The sequence below is a fragment of the Mustela nivalis genome (assembly GCF_964662115.1).
Source record: "Mustela nivalis genome assembly, chromosome: 1".
NCBI lineage: Eukaryota > Metazoa > Chordata > Mammalia > Carnivora > Mustelidae > Mustela > Mustela nivalis.
In genome coordinates, this window is record NC_139020.1 from 3,550,090 (window position 1) to 3,566,710 (window position 16,621).

A 16,621-nucleotide genomic window follows, 5' to 3' on the forward strand; every position below is an offset into this window, starting at 1 on the left:
GTCTGCAGGGCTGGCCAGACAAGTTTCTGGTGGGCAGCTGGACACGGGCGCTTGGCTCCTGCTCTCCCTCCCGTGGGCCACGGACGGTGGCTTTGCCAAGACATCAGCTTAGGACAGACGACAGAGCGGAGTCTTAGCTAAGGAAACAGCCAGCCTCCTTAGGCCGCCGATAAGCAAACCCAAACAAACAGAAGCAGGAGGAGGAAGGGACCCTCTCGGAGGCCAGAGCCACAGGTCACCACGGAGCTGCCCGAGACCAGCCAAAGAGGAAACGCAGGAGGCCGGGTGGGCCGCCAGGAGCAGGAGCTGTGACGCCCTGGGAAGGCGTGGGGGATCCCAGGGTCTCCGGACAAGGCACGCGGGTCACACTCAGGACAGGTCCTGGCAAGTGTGAGAATCCCTCTCAAGGAAGTAGGTCGCCTGGCCCCAGCTCCGGCCTGGGCAGGGTTTGGCAAGGCTGGCGCAGGCGGGAGTCAGGCTGTAGCCCGGAGCCGGGAAGCAGCCCCGGGAAGCCGCCCGGGGCCTGCTGCCGCTGGGGAAGGCCAGCGTCCAGCAGAAACTGAAACGTCAGATTTGTGACAGCTCCCTTTGTGCCGGCTTCCTGCCTCGGTCCGTAGTAAAACCCGGGTATCGGTTTCCCATCGCGTCTGCCACGGTTACTCCAAACATCATGGATTCAAACGGCACCGATCTCCAAAGTTCTGGAGGTCCAAAGTTTAAAATCAGCCTGTCCGTGGGGCTGCATTCCTTCCAGAAGCAACCTGGAGACAGCCTGTTTCCTCGCCCTCTCGGCGTCTCGAGGCGCCTGCCCTCCGTAGCTCGCGGACCCTCCGCCTTCCCGGCCCACGGTGCAGGACCTCTTCCCCCTGACCTCTGCTGTGTCACCACCGCGCCTTCTCTGACGCTGCCTGCTCCCCCTTTCTTTGCCCGGGCCCTGGAAGTCACATGCAGGGCTCACCTGGGCAGTCCAGGAGAGTCTCCTCCAAAGACCTTGAACTCCATCGTGGAACGCCAAGTTCCTTTTGCCATGTAAGGGAACGTACTCACAGGCTCCGGGGATTAGGATGTGGGCCTCCCTGGGGGGACACAATTCTGTCTACCACAGCCCGTGAGCATGAAAAGGGGTTATGTCCCTGTGGTGAAGAGAGCAGAGCAGAGCAAGCAGCGGCAGCTGGCATCCGCTCCAGCACGGGGTCGCCGGAGCCGGCTCGGCAGCAAACCCAAGCAGACGCCATCATCACGTCCAGACCAGAGCCCCAAGGAGGGGAAGCCTCAGACCAAAGGCTTGGAAGCCGCCGGCAGGACGGAAGCGCAGCACGGAACGGAGCCGGCGAACGCGTCCTACAGTAGAACAGACGGCGCGAGAGGGGCGCTCCGGCAGGTCCAGGAAGCGGGGGGCCTCCCAGGTCAGCGTTGGTGACACCAGCGAACACGTCCTACAGTAGAACAGACGGCGCGAGAGGGGCGCTCCGGCAGGTCCAGGAAGCGGGGGGCCTCCCAGGTCAGCATTGGTGACACCAGCGAACGCGTCCTACAGTAGAACAGACGGCGCGAGAGGGGCGCTCCGGCAGGTCCAGGAAGCGGGGGGCCTCCCAGGTCAGCGTTGGTGACACCAGCCAGGCCCCTGAGCCAGCCCGTTTGTTTTTGTTGTGCTGGTAATAGCTCTGCTATTAGATCTTATTCCCGTGCCCTACAATTCGCCCGTTTGAAGTGTGAGGTTCAGTCCTTCCTAGTACACCTGCAGAGTCATGCCACCACCAAGGTCACGTCGGGAACGTTTCATCACCCCAGAAGACGCTGCTCCACCATCAGCTCCCCGCCCTTCCCCAGGCTCTTTCAAGCCCTCCAGCCCTGGGCCACCACGATTCTACTTTCTGTCTCTGTGGATTTGCCTCTTCTGGACTTTTCGTGGAAACGGGATCTCACGACATGTGGCCTTTGTGTCTGGCTTCTCTGACTTAACGGAAGTTTCCAAGAGTCGTCCCTGCTAATGCGGGTACATATTCGTTCCTTTTACGGCTGAGCGGTATTCTGCCATGCGGGGGAGCACCCAAGGCCTCCCGTCCGTCTGTGGACGGCCACGTAGGTGTCCCTGTGTCCTCGCTGCTGCGACGGGTGCTACAGCCCCTTTGCTTAAGTTCCGCGTTCTCCCCGTGAACGGTGTCTGGTTGCGGCAGGGGAAGCACGTTTGCCTCACCTACCACCACCTCTGGGGTGCTGCCCTAGGTCATCCCTCCCCTGTCTCCCTCGGCAGGAGCTTCAGGGAGCACCCTGTTCCCCATGAAGCAGCCCAAAATTTGCATCTCTTGAAAACTGGCCATACTGTCCTCTCACTGCGGTAGGAGGCTATGCGGGCCTGTGTGTCAGGCCAAGTCCCGGGCACGCCCGCTCTTCCTCAGGGGCCTCACCGTGAACCCTGTCTCGCAGGCCTGGACGGCCCTCAGGGAAGTGCACCCAGCCCGCCCCACCACCAGCTAACAGCCCAGGCCCGGCAGGATGGAGTTTTTAGCATCTGTAAACTCAAGAACTGGTTTTGTAAGCCCCAGTCAAAACACCGTGATTTATGCTGCCGGGTGTGAAGCCCATAGCCAGACACCATCGTTATAAAATGCTTGGAGTAAATCTCTCCCTCCCTTGGAGCGGAGTAATGTAAAATTCTCAATTGGCCTGCCTTTCGTTGGACCAAATCCACTGACATCAAGGTATTCCTGTTTCTGCTCACTCGCTGGGAAATCAGTGGGCGTCTTAACCTACATCGGTGCCCACCGCAAGTGAACGGGGGCGGGCGAAAGGGGAGAAGCAAGTCATGGGGCACAAAAGACAGATTGCGACACACGTGCCCATACACACGCGCACACGCATGTGTGCACACTGGCCTGTGTATGCACAGGCGCGCACACGCACACAGTCAGACACAGACACAGATGTGCACATGGACACACACACACAGGCACACACGCAGGCACGCACACGCGCACAGGCATGCCCGTGTGTGGCACAGACTAGTCTGTCTGGTCCTCCAAAGGCCTCCCGGGGTCAGGGCGGAAGAAGGGATGGTGGGGAGGGGTCGTCCCGGGGACCGTTCCACGAAATGACCCACCAGGTCACGATCGTACATCAGACCCACAGATAGAACCATGCAGGGACAAAAACCAAGGTCACGTGAGCCCGAGGCTTGGAAGTTGGGGGGGACAAGGTGTAGTGAGCAGAGAACAGTCTGGAAGGAACCAGTGAGACACCGGGGTAATGAATGAGCCAGCGGCTGCGGCAGGACAGGAGCACAGGGGCACAGACCAGGGAAAGCCCCTGCGAGGAAGCAGAAAACCCAAGTTCTCGAAATGTGGAACGTCAGCAGGGAGAAAAGGCAGAGAGAGGGAGCGCTGCAGACACCCCTCCGCGTCTCGGGCGTGCAGGAGGCGGTGTGCCTGCAGGGAGAGCTCGGCCTTCAGCAGGAGCCAGGAGCCAGGGAGTCCACGGGAAGACCAGAGAATAGAAGGGGAGGGGGCCTGGGGACCTTCGCCCTCCGAGAGCACCTGCGACCCACCCAGAAGCCGGGGCAGACTGCGCAGCGGAAGCAGGTCTGCGTGTCCACCCGCTGCTCTCACACACGGCCTTCACAGTTAGCCTTCAAGGGGGCCCGTCCTGTCCTCCGAGGGACAGTGAGGACATCGGTTCAGAGCAAGGACTTGCCCAGGCTTGCTCATAAGTGGAGACCCCAGATCGGGTGAGGTCTGGTCATCGGGTGTTGGGAAAGCCCCCGGGCCTTTCTGTCCTCCGCCAGGTCGAGGCTAAGACCTGCTCTCTTCAGGGCACCACTCCCAGGCTCGTGGGCCAGGCAGGTTCGAGACGGCTCCGCAGGCTGCTGGCCAGCTGGGCATGACGTATTTTAAATATTTGACCTCTGCAAACCAGTGACATCTGGCCGTCTGTAGGACGCTGTGTTTTCAGATGACCTTTGAAAGGGAAGGCCCAGGTGGTTGGTCTGAAGCTGGGGAGGAAGGGGTGGGGCGCGGGGAGAGGCGGGTGCCAACCACCCTGCTGGAGACAGAAGGCAGATTTGGGGTGAGCCACTCCCCGGGTAGGTGCGGCACCTGCCTGTCAGGTCAGGCCAGTCCCGGGAATGCCCGAGATCGGAGGGCTTCTCCCCTGGGGCCCTGCTGGGCTGGCTGTGAGAGTTAATTTGTTCTGGGCTGGATGAGATGGGAGGGCACGGAGCCAGGCCCCCAGTGCTGAGCCGCAACCAGGACAGAGATCCCCAGAGGAAAGCCTGAGCCCCAAGGCGCCTGCTCCGGACTGCACCTCTTCAATCCCCACCCCTGGGGGGCAATAGCCAGACTAGAACAGCCCCTGCAAACCACCCGCTGAACTCGGCCTCCAGTTCCCTCCGATCTGCAAGGATTTTAACCCCTCAGAGAGGGGACGGACCAAGGATGAGAAGGACAAAAAGCCCCGCCGTGCCTGTCAAGTTGCTGCTTTTGAAAGAAGTCATCCAAATCGCCCACAAACCCCATCAGTCAATCAACAAACAGCACGTCCCTGAGCGCCCACTGGCTCCAGCCTCCCGCCTCCCCCCATCTTTATTCGTAGCCGAGGAGCCCTTCCTGCTTGTAAGTGGGCCAGATTTCCCAGTCTGAACCCGCAGGGAGCCTCTGCACGGCCAACACTCTGGGTGCCCTGGAGGTCTCTCTGCTCCCACCCCCCAGGGCTTGCATGTGCCTGCGGCGGGGGGGGGGGGGTGAGTGCCGAAGACCCCAGCCCAGGACCACTCACAGGTCTGGTGTGAGCCCCTGCTCACCTCCGCTTCCTCCCACTTCTCCAAACCACCAAGCGGCAACTGACCTCCAGAGTCACTCATTTTATAGAGAAAACACACGGACACACAACCTGGATTGCGGGGGAGAAAGCCGAGAAAAGAGAACACACAGAGAAAGGAAAACTTACTTGTCATGTCCCTTACTGCTCTGGGGGGATGTGGGGCTGCGTGGGATTCAAGAGGCTTCTCTGTGTGGCAGCTGGGGACACTCCTTCAGGGTTTCCCTTCCCACTAGGGACGGGGAAGAATTCCAGGCATGAATGTGGGAAAGGAAGGGAACCCACTGATCTCAGCGCACCGGGCCGGTAGAATTCAGTGGTTCTTGGGCCCCACAGAGCTAGCAGAAAAAGAGGAGGAATTTCTAGTCGCCAAATGGATACTCGTGTTGCAACCTCTGTACCAAGGTGTCTTCATGTGATCTTGAATTCATGTGACCTTGCTTAGGTTCAGCTGAATCTAGCAAAAATCCGACAACAGAAGAGTTTAATTCTCGTGCAACAAAGAAGTCTGAACGAGCGCGTTCTGGGTCAGATGCGGCAGCTTCGTGAGTCCTCTGAACGCCATGCTTCTGTGTTTCCCTTTGGCCACATGTGGCTTCTCTTCTCAGAGTCAGCTGTTGGAGCATAACGGCTGCCAGAGCTCCAGCCCCCACATCTGCATTCCAGGCAATGGAAAGAAAGAGGCAGAGGAACGTGAGAAAAGTGATCCCTCCCTTCGACAGACTTCCCAGAATCCCCAAAGCCTATTTCCACGGATATGTCTTGGCAAAGCATCACATGAGAGCCAGGAGGATCGAGAGGATGGAAAAGGGAGTCCTTTAACGGGGTACCCTGCCACCCCAGATAAAATCACATTTCCATTCCTCAGAAGGAAGGGGACGGTGGATGTCGGGTGGGTTCCAGCAGTCTCTCGAAGGCACTTACTGTCCCGTAGGAAAGAAAGACTTTCTAGATGGTCACCAGTGTGTGTCTCCTCTATCTGCACCGCTATCCTGAGGGGAGAGTCCACGGTCGTTGGGGACGTTGGTGATGTTGGGGATGTTGGTGACAACCGCACCGTTTCTGAGGGAGACGAGGGCGTCGATAAGAGCAAGAGGAGGCCAGGAGGAGCCTTGAGAGCTGTGACTCGTCCCCTTGCCGCTCAGGTTTTGCTGACCAGGCGGTAGGGAGCAGGTGTCTGGCCGCGCTTACTCGGGGCATGAAACCTGGGGCTTGAAGCTCGTTGGTAGGACTTACCGTTGAAGGCAAATGCTGGGGCTGGGTGGCACCAAGACCAGCATCTGGAAAGACATCCAGGGCAGGAGAAGGAGATGCCAAGTTCAGGATGAGGTCAGCCCACGCCCTGAGACCTGGCCTCGCCCCCTCTCGCTCTGAATCACCCTCCTGCGCTTCATACCTGTCACGGACAGCCTCCGCAGGGCAGAAGAGGGCTCTTCCCAGAACGCCTGTGGCGGACAGTGCCCTCTCTCTTCCCACCCCTGGAGCCGGGAGCCCTGGAGCAAAGGCCCGACAGCGAGTCCCCGGGGCAGCGAGTCCCCGGGCTGCCCCAGGTAGGCGGGCTCCCGCGTCCAGCTCCCGTCTGAACACGAGCAAGTGGCAAAGAAAGGACGCACGTTCTCTCCATCTCCAATGTCCTATGACTTTTCTCTCCAGGTTTGCTAACGGGCCTTGCAGGGTGCAACCATGCCCTTCAACCCTGGAGTTCCACAGCCACAGCGCTACCCCCAGGGCCCTGTCCCCTGCGGGATGGGGATACTGCGGGGTGACACGCAGCTCTGGTCTGGACCCAAGCAGGGGCAGCACAGGCCATCGTCCTCCTCGGCCATCTGCAGACCCGCGGTGAGAGTGGGAGGAGAGGACTCTTGTCTTTCCTCTTCTTAAAATGTATATAAATGCTTATCCTTAAAAAAAAAAATCTGTGTCCATCTCGCTTTGCAAGAAGCGAGACATATGTGTGCCCTGCATTTTTCTGGTTGATTAAAGAACGGCTTGACCCGATCCATGGAAATTTTAAGGCGCATACAGGGCCTGGAAAGAAATGCGGGAGCCAACTTGAGTGTAGAATAAAAATACCGTCTGGGTTTTGGTGGCAGTGAGTAACAGCACTGGCTCTTCTGAGCTCAGACAATTATTATATGGAAAAGGATTTTACGTCTGCGCAGTCAAGAGGGTAAAAGATGTTTAACAATGAATCAGGAGACAAAAATAACCTCAGTAGTCATGCTCTCCACGCGCTCGTGCGCGAGGCGCTTGTCACGTCGGGAAACAGATGGTGAGAAGAGACAACGTCGCCAAGGACAATGTCAACCTGTAAAAGATGTGCCTGGAGTTCACGGTCACCTCAGATGTCCAGCCACAGAGGCAGGGGTGGGGGTGCAGATGGGGAGGATTGTCCACGTTCTACAGACTTTGGTACCTTCTCTAGATACTTAAATTCTCAACTCAAAGCACCACGCATCCGTGGGGGCCCCCGCGTCTCTTGGGCCCCGTGGAGACTGCCTGCTGCAGACCGCCCAGGTCCTCCGACCGACCTCTCCCAGGTCCCGGACTCTGCTTCCCTCAACCCATACCTAGGCCAGTTCTGGAGGAACAAAGGTTGTTCTCCTCGATGCTAAAAGCCACAGGCGACGGCTGTCGGCCAAGGGAAAGATCGCCTGGCCACCGGCCATGCCACCGCTGTTAATGAACGAGGGAGGGGCGCGTGGGGGAGTGCCTCCGGGTCTCCGCGGCGCGTAGGCACAAAGCCGGCGCCCACATTTCTGCTGCTGTGCGTGTAATAATAGGAGCTCATGTTAACGAAGCCTTTACTTGTGCCAAGCACACGGCTAAGTGCTTTTCCATGTGTTGTTGTTAAAATATGAAAAATAATCACCCGGAGCACCTGGCTGGTTCAGCTGGTGAAGCGTCTGCCTTCGGCTCTGGTCACAGTCTCAGAGTCCTGGGATGGAGTGTGTCACGCCTGCTCAGAAGGGCGTCAGCTTCTCCCACTCCTTCTGCCCCTCGTCCTGCTTGTGCTCCCTCTCTGAAACAAATAAATAAAATCTTTAAAAAAAATTAATAAAAGATAAAAAATAATCACCCAACAGTTAGACTCCTTCCCCATGCAAAACCACAGAACGCTTAATTTTTACTTACCATCTGGACACCACCCTGCCTTCTATGTTCCCCAGCCACACCACACACACACACACACACACACACACACACACACACAGTCTTGCCGTCCTAATTTCTTTCCTTGAATTCTTCGACCAATTTTAATGAGGCTGCTGCCTCCATCACTGCCCCAAAGCAAATCTTAAGATCACCAATGACAACCCCGAGATCAAAAGTCACGTACTCTACCAACCGAGCCAGCCGGGCAACTGGCCTCTTTCCGTACTCTACAGCATGGCGTACCGTGGGTCAATCTCATCTTGTAGACACTTGGTTGCTAATCACTTCTGGCCCATAGGATGACTTATTGTGGATTAGAGAAACTGACCGCACTGGGCAGAGGAAGCTCCATGAACATCCAGCCCCCTTCAGAGCAGAGTGAGGCAGATCCCTTCATCCAGGGCCTTTTATGCAGTGCACAGACTGCACAACAGTACAGGGCTGTTCTGCAGGACTAGAGACTGAGGAGCCACCCAATTATGAGAATTCAGAGGCACAGGCCAGGGAACTGGAGTAGAAAAGGTAGTTGGGAATGGGACAAGGTTCCTGGAGGAAAGGAGCGGAATGAGGAAGGAGAGAAGCATGCCCTCCCGTGGGAGGAGCTTTCCAGTGATCTCTCACCGGGAATCTCACCCAGCGTTTACGCGAGAGCATGTTCTTATTTTTAGGGAATATACACACGAGGCTCACAATGTATGCGACTTACTCTCAAGCGATTCAGGTCCACGTGCACATGTGTATGTAGGGCAGGAGCGCGAGGGCTCAAGCAGACAGCGCAAGCCTGACGGCAGGTGGTCCCGGGTCTGAGCTACGTGGGTAGCTTTGTACTCTTCCTGTCACTTGCAACTTTCCTCTTTGAGTCAAGTGATTTCCATCAAAAATGCTATTTTAAAGTGGAAGCTAAAGGCAGAACCATGGAGACAGTAAGATCAGTGGTTGCCAGGGTTTGGGGAGGAGGGAGGGAAGAACAGGGGATTTTAGGGCCGTGAAGCTAGTCTGTGACAGTGTAGTGACGGGTGCACGGCATTACACACTCACCCAGACCCACAGAGGGAGCAACGCGGGGTGAACCCCACTGTCCACTGTGGACTCTGGGTGCCGAAGGCGGGTCAGCGCAGGTTCTCGCCCTGTAACAGGTGCATGGCTCCTGGGAGGGGGTGCTGAGAGCGGGGGAGGCTGCACACGTGCGGGCGTGGGAGGTATGGCAGCTCTCGGAACATTCCCCTCAATTTTGCTGTGATCCTAAAACTGTTCCAAAAAAACAGTCAAAAAAAATAATAATAATTAGCAGCAACTGAGCCTGTGTGACATTCAGCTGAGGATCCCAAGAGCCCACCCCCGTGGAACTCAGGGCCGTGGTCCAACACTTGCTCTCGCCATCCCGCACCAGCATATCAGCTTCTCGGGGGCCCAGGTTCTCCCCGACAAGCGGCACCGTGGGTGTCCCCCAGCGCAGGGTCCCCAGGCCGGGAACGTGCGGTAGGGAGGCGCTGGGAGGGGCAGAAACTCCCAGGCGGTGGGACCTGTGTGCAGGGAGCCCGCATCACACGGGAAATGTGCCACGTCACATCGGGAAAGTGTTGCTGCCCGCGGGGTACTCTCGAAAGACGGGGTTTTGAGCCCTGGCTGGGACCCCCACCACCTCCCACACCCAAACCTCAGACTTGCTTGCGCACGGGCATCTGCATGTCAAGGGAGCCAACCAGTCCCTGGAGACAGCATCTCCTGACCCGAGCAAGCAGGACAGCCTGGCTCCGCCTCCCAAAGAAAGATCCAGAAGGTGGCCACACACCTACTGTGCCAGAGCAGGCTCCAGGCTCCCGGACTGCCCTTCAGAGCCCGTGCCCTGCCCCTCGAAGGCTGTGCTGCGATCCCCATAGGCCCTTCTGCCCACATGCGGGGGACCTGCGCAGTCGCAAGCTCCTCTCCGGCAAAGGGACAAACCCACGGAAGAAGCAGCGGGCACAACACCTGCCCTGGCCCCCCCAACAATCACAACCCGCTCACTTTTCCCTGTTCTGACGGCTCCGTGTTGAACGGGGACCCCCAAAGGAGGTAGCTTTCCAATGAACATTTTATTTCACAGCATATAAATATCACAGCTTTGGCCAAAGTTCACTGATGAGTCACAGACCTGCACCCCCGAAGTAAATACGCTAACTTAAAATATAAAATAGGAGCACACATAAATAAATAAATAAAATAAACCAAGTTTAGAGTCTTCACTTCAAACATATTCACCAAAACAAGTGGCTGATTCTGAAAGACCCGCGGATCCCCTTACCCAAGAATCCAACCCTGCCACTGGATGCAATCAGCAAGAGGTTCTTTATTGTTACGCAGGCGCCTAGCCCCCTTGCCTACGAGACCATGCCCTGGCTATTAGGAGAGGGTATCTTGTTCAAACAGGAGTCAAGTGTCATGCCCTAAAAGCCAAGCGAGTTACAGAAAGGCAAAAGAGCAGTTACATTGAATTCAACCCTGGGGGAAGGGTCTTTTCATTGCAAGGGGAGGAGGGGTACTTTTACACAACAAAAGAGCAGTTAATTACTTAACGACGAGGGGGGGTCTTTCAATTCCACCGTTCACATTTCTGCTTAGAGAAATATTCCGAAGAAAGCAAGTGTCCATAAGCGATGCGCGCCAAAAATACTGTTTCCTAATATCTTTGCTTATTAGAAAAATAAAGCATTTTGCACTATGAGTTCTGCAAGGAGCCGGCGGAAGGATCCTGGTGGGAAGGCAGCCGGCCAGGCGCGGGAAGCTCAATCCTCTCTTACTTTTGCAGAGAGCGCGGGGGTTACGCCTGAAACTCCAAAATGAAATGAAGCGTTGCTCTGGACTCTGTCTGATCCTCAGGGCTTCCCGGGGAGCACAGCGAGGTCCCAGAGACTTTACAACCGTGAACTCGAGCCTCAGAAGGCGGGCTTCCTCTGCCATGTCTGGTTCTGTCTTCAAGACGGATTCCCAGGGCAACTGCGTGGCTCAGTGGGTTAAAGCCTCTGCCTTTGGCTCAGGTCATGATCCCAGGGTCCTGGGATCGAGCCCCACATCGGGCTCTCTGCTCAGCAGGGAGCCTGTTTCCCTCTCTCTCTCTCTGCCTGCCTCTCTGCCTACTTGTGATCTCTGTCTGTCAAGTAAATAAATAAAATCTTTTAAAAAAAAAAAAAAAGATTCCCTGGGATCACGTGCACGTTTGCTGAAACCCCCCCTCGTTTCGCAATAAACGTTGACCCGAGCATCAGGTGCACCTGGAGTTCACACGTCAGGCGCCCATTACATCCCCCGAAAATGCCATCCTTTTTAGGCACGCAGCTCCCGCGTGTTGGCAACGCAGGTTCCCGCCACCAGCGCCGAGACACAGAGGACCCCGTCCCCCCAGATCTCCCAGGTGTCCCTTTGCTCTCCACCACCTCCCCCACCCCCAGCCCCCGACTTATGTCCCTCTCGTTTGCCTCTTCCAGAACCTCATCTGAGCGGTGTCACGCGGCACTAGCGTTCAGCGTCCGGTTTCTCACACTCAGTCCAGCGCGCTCAAGGTCGGCCACTGCCTGTCTGCGGAGCAGCGCTCGGTGGCGCGGCTGTGTCACCCCCTCAGCCAAGCGCCGGCGGATGGCCATTCCGGTTGTTTCCAGTCTGGGCGACGAAGCTGCCAGACGTTTTCCTTCCTCTTGGGTAGACGCCCAGCGGGGTCGGAGGAGGGCACCTGTTTGCAGGAGGGGCCGGCGGTCTTCCCCGAGGCTGCTCCACTTCCCAGCGCCCGGCCAGAACCTTCCTTAGCCTCGCACCCATGCTGCGTTTAGCGTCCGCCGTTCTACTAGGTTCGTGCTACCATCATTTCCGCGTCTGTCTCCCTAGTGACTAGGGACGTTGAGCACCGTTTGGCGTTTCTGTGCAGGTGCGTGTTGGTCATTTGGTGTCGTGTCTGCTCCGCCCATTTTTAGAACCAGGGACTGTGCATTTTCTCATCCGGGCTGCTAATGTGGGGGAGGGGGGCAGGGATGGGGGGGGTGGGGGGACAGACGTGGGAAGCATCTCAATGTGCTGGTCTTGACCACTGTCCTTCACGTGACCTCTAATGGTGCCCTAGAGGGCCCTGCGTTCTGCAGGACACACACAGTGTCCTGAGACATCCTTGTGGACAAGATCCCGTCCTCGGAGCACACTGGTGGCCTGGGAGGTAGGTGAGCACCCCGTAGGGAAGGCTCAGTACAGCCTCTCCAATTCTGTGTCTGCAAGCTTTCCCGGGTGGAAAGGAAGGGGTAATGACCGTGCCGCCGGCACATTTAGAATCCTCTAGAAGCTGGAACAGGCCTGGTGTTGGGCCCTCGGGGTGGCCGGATTTGAGTCGGCCTTATCCAAGTCCTTCCAGCCACGAGGGAAACCGGGGCCATGTGGCAAGGCCACCCCTAGGCGCTGGACGGGAGGGACAGGGCTGGAGCCAGAATGGACTGCGGTGGGGCTCTGGAACCACCATAGGCTCCCAGCAGAAAGCAAGCTGCCCAGAGCTCCTGGGTTCCCACCCACATTTGTTGCACCTGCTACCCTCTGCCACGCTGGCTGTCTTGTCCCCGTGCCCAGTCTCTGTGACCTCCTAGCATCAGCCCTGTCATGAGCCCCAGGTTCCTCCTGCACCCTTGGCAGCCTGGCTGGGGGCGCCCATGCCCGATGCTCTGGGCCCGAGGTTCATAGGTGGGCTGTGTACTCACAGGCTACGTGTGCTGGGGGGACGCCTCCCCCCTCTGGCCAGAGCACTCTGGGCAAGGTCTGGGGACAGTTTCAGTTGTCAGAATTAGGGGGCGTTTTCTACTGACATTGAGTCCAGGGCCGGGATGTTGCGCAACATCCCACAAGACTTGGGCCAGCCCCCCTGCCCCACATGCGGGAAAGACCCAGAACCCCAGGGTCAGCAGCACAGGCACTTCCTGTTTCGGGTCCACTGGCCACTCGGCTCAAAGACATGTCCAGCGTCCGCTGTGTCATTAACATGGAGGCATTTTAGGTCACTGCTGTGCTTCAAACCACAACACTATCATTCATTCCATTTTATAAGGAAAAGGGCTAAGACAGATGGAGACGGCCTGAGTAATGTAGATGGGCCCCGTCATTTGGACACAAACGGGACCAAAGACGTGAGTGTGCCCTTGACAGAGTTGTAACTTTTGAATCAAAGGCTGGCGAGCTCCTGGGGGGCGGTTCTTAAAGTCTGAGAAACTCGTGCACGATTATCTTTAATGACGAGGCCCACTGAGTCTCATTTTTGCACTGTTTTAATTGGGAGGCTTAAACAACCCCATTTTTTTTTAAAAGTGAATTAAAAACTAGATTAGCTACGTGTGGTTTTCCACACGATGTATCGCATATAAATTTTGCATGGCACCCTGCTTCTGGTCAAACGTTGCTGTAGATGTTTCTGAGAAGGCACGGCGGAGATGCTTAATCAGTGGACTTGGAGCCGAGCAGATTGCCCTCCGTAACGGGGGTGGGCCTCGTTCAATCCGGTGAAAGCCTTAAAAACACAGACTGACTTCTCCCAAGGAAGAAAGAAGGAATTCTGCCCAAAGAGATGTTAGGTTCAAATTGCAACTCTTCCCTGGGTCCCCGGGCCTGCTGGCCCATCCTATGGAGTTTGGACTTGCCAGTACCCACCACTGTGTACGATAATTCCTTGAAACAAGTATGTCTCTCTCTGCCTCCCTCATATAAATGCGTGTGGATATGTACACACACACACACACACACACACACACACACACATATCCTGCGGGTTGTTTCTCTGCTCTTTCTGGAGAATCCAAATAGGCTATATTTATAATTTTTCTTATAAAATGGCATTCATTTGAGATTTTTAAATGACCGCCACTTCCTTACTCACGTGACTTTGGCTATTTTTCCTTCACAAAGACTCTGCGTTTCGTCGATCCCTGGGTCGCCCGCGGGCGTGGGTAGCTCGTGTCACCGGCACTGGGGAGTGTCCGAAGAGGGACGCTGAGACTGGCTGTCCTGCCCACCCAGAGTGGGGACGCCAGCCAGTCCCGCCGCTCACAAGATACAAACAGGAGCTCGAGTCCTGTCCTCTCCCTCCTGGGGACAGGGAGAAGATTGCGGCAAACCAGCCTGATGCGGAGGAAAGGTGGGAGGCTTTGAGGAGAACAGAGCTCAGGACAAGCTCAAGCCAGAGCTGGAGCTGGGCCAGCAGGGGGAAAGCGTGGCGAGGCGCAGGGCAAACAGCCCCCCATTACCCGATGTGGCCAACAGTTGGAGGCGATCACAGTGGGGTGAAGACCGAGTCCTTATCTCTCACTTTATCTTTCGTGGGGCCTAGTACGCAAAAGCCGGATGCCCGGGACTGGGACCTTACTCGGGAGCAAGGTCTTCGCAGGCGTGATCATGGGAAGATCACGGCCACAAGCCGGGCTGCTTAGGACCACAGAGACGTGTTCTCTTACAGACCTGGAAGCCAGAAGTCCAGAACCGAGGGCCCAGCCAGACCGCGCTCCCCCAGAAGACTCGAGGAAGAATCCTCTGCGTCCTTCTCAGCTTCCAGCGTCTGCCGGTGCTGCCGGCTTTCCCCGGTTTGTCGAGACCTCCCGGCAGCCTCTGCCCCGGTCATCTCCTGGCCCTCTCTCCCTGGGTCTCTGTGTTGTCCCCTTCCAGGGACACCAGTCACTGGACTGTGGGCCCGCCCTACGCTGGGGTGACCCCATCGTAACTTGATCACATCTGCAAAGAGCCCATTTCCAAGTCAGGTCCCGTTGACAAGTTCAGAGGGTTAGGAAGTCAACCTATTTGGGGCAAACACCTGGGGGCGTGGTCCATGAAGCATCGGCCTTCGGCTCAGGTCACGATTTCAGGGTCCTGGGATCAAGTCCTGCTTGGGGCTCCCTGCTCGGTGGGAGTCTGCTTTTCCCTCCCCGTCTCTCCCTGCTCGTGATCTCAAGCTCTCAAATAAATAAATAAAATCTTAAAAGAAAAAAAAAGATAGACCTATTTTGGGGAAACAATTCAACACACTACAGGGCTCAAAACCTGTCCCTGGGAGTTCTGTGTCCCCAGGGGTGCTCAGGCTGGTCCCCCAGGACCGAGCTGGGACCCACCTGTCAGGGGACCTGAGAAAGCTGCCTGCAAGCACGTGCAGTGGGAACAGGGCCCTCCGGGGACCTGAGACCTCGGGGAAACAGGCCTCTGCACCATCGGGGCCCGGCTTCTGAGCCTCTGTGTCTGGAAGCAGCGTCTCTCGGCTGCTCTGGTTTCCGTAGGAGTCTCCAGGCTTGTCCCTGATGAGGCCGTCTGCTGCCCAGCACACGGCAAGGACTAGAAAGGGCGCCAGGTTGGTCAGGGGAGACAGCAGTGAGCACCTACTGGGGGCCAGACCCCACGCGGCACCATGAAATGGGCTCAGCCCTTCCCGTCCGCTCCCGGCCATTCCCTCCCCGAGCCCGGCCTTCAGCCCTCAACAGATCCCTCCCCTGTCCGGTCTCACCCACCTTGGAATGCCCTGTCTCTGCAGCCAGACCCTAGCCCTGCTCCCCGTCTCTGACCACGCAGCCCGCTCCTCCTGGCCCTGCCTGTAGCCGCGGCCCGTGACCATCTCCCAGGCGGAGTGCACACCCATGCAGCCCTCCGCATCTTCCTCTCCCCCGCCTTGTTCCTCCTCCCCCATCTGGCCACTTGCCACGAAGCCCCTCCAAGCTCAGGCATGTTGCAAAACTGGGTCTGCAGGCAGGAAGAGCCGTGGCTCGGTGAGGGCTGTTCCAGGAATGTGCGGGAAAACTCCACAGCTGTCTGCAGAGGTCAGGGAGGGCTCCTCGGAGGAGGTGACGCCCAGGCTGCGTGGAAGAAAGAGAAGGGGCCAGCTAAGCATTAGTGGGAGAGGGCATCCCCGGTAGAAGGAGATGTGCGGCTACCTAGCAGCAGTTAGCTCTACCTGGTGGCAAAGAGCCTGCCTGGAGGCCTGGGACGGGGGAGGGGAGCCTAGAGACAGGCCTGAGCTGTGTCAGCCCTGTCCTGTATGTCCACTGAGGCCTGAGTGATTCCAGGGCATGGGGACGTCCCCAGCGCCCACTGTGTGCCCTCTTGACATTCTGCTCCAAGGCTTCTTGCTCAGGATTGTTGGCTCACAGGCGCTTCCCTACCTCTGCTTCCCCAGCAGACAGCTCCCCTGCTGCGATGGCCTCCCAAAGTCCTGGCAGAGTTACCCAGGGGGACTGTGAGCTTAGGTCACCAGGCCACCAGGCCACCAGGCCGTGGAGCCCAGCCTGGGGATGGGGAGGCAGGCCCCCTCACGGGTTGCCTGGCAACACCAGACCCTCCCCCACCCCAGCTGGACCCGGCCATGCCCATTGTGACGTGGCTTTGCTGAATAGCTGCACTTTGTGGAAACCTCACACTGGCCCTGGTCCCCTTCCCCCAGTGGCTGATGGCCCTGGAGGGTCTTCTCCATCCCTTGACAGCTGGCTCCACATCCCAAGGTCCTGGACCCTGCCTCCTTCCTGCCTGGCTGCCTCGCACACGGCCCTAAATCCCATCTCCTGGTCGCCGGCCGGCACTGACCGACCCCTTTTGCGGGCTCAGCTGGGGCATTCTCTGGTGGCACCTGGCTTCAGACCAGGGCCCTCCCCGGATGCCGGTGCACGCACACACGTCCCTGACT

At 57.6% G+C, this 16,621-nt stretch overlaps 1 long non-coding RNA gene across 4 annotated transcripts; it reads right to left on the reverse strand.

Moving 5' to 3' along the window:
* Positions 1–4,900: 4,900 nt before the first annotated feature.
* LOC309870424 lies at positions 4,901–16,260 on the reverse strand. 4 transcript variants are annotated; one of them, XR_014314590.1, is made up of 6 exons: positions 16,104–16,260; positions 13,844–15,797; positions 9,007–9,216; positions 8,675–8,868; positions 7,685–7,834; positions 4,901–5,467 (listed from the first exon to the last, which is right to left on the reverse strand). It is a non-coding gene; the product is annotated as an uncharacterized lncRNA (long non-coding RNA). The 4 variants fall into 4 exon arrangements; XR_014314591.1 differs by lacking the exon at positions 4,901–5,467 and adding an exon at positions 5,968–6,092; XR_014314592.1 differs by lacking the exon at positions 4,901–5,467 and having other exon boundaries at positions 7,181–7,834.
* Positions 16,261–16,621: the final 361 nt, after the last annotated feature.